The sequence below is a fragment of the Pteropus alecto genome, unplaced genomic scaffold (assembly GCF_000325575.1).
Source record: "Pteropus alecto unplaced genomic scaffold, ASM32557v1 scaffold746, whole genome shotgun sequence".
In the NCBI taxonomy this organism is placed as follows: Eukaryota; Metazoa; Chordata; class Mammalia; order Chiroptera; family Pteropodidae; genus Pteropus; species Pteropus alecto.
The window spans coordinates 286,048-286,265 of record NW_006438900.1 but is presented as its reverse complement, the minus strand read 5'-3'; positions in this window follow the sequence as shown (position 1 = coordinate 286,265).

Here is a 218-nt window from a genome sequence, read left to right as displayed (position 1 = left end):
TAATGCTGCTATGAACATCGGTGTGCAAATATCTTTTCAGATATCAGTTTTCAAGTCTTTGGGGTAAATATCCAGTAGAGGGATTGCTGGATCATACGGTAGGTCAATTCTTAGTTTTTTGAGGAATCTCCATACTGTTTTCTATAGTGGCTGCACCAATTTGCAATCCCACCAACAATGCACAAGGGTTCACTTTTCTCCAAACCCTCACCAACATT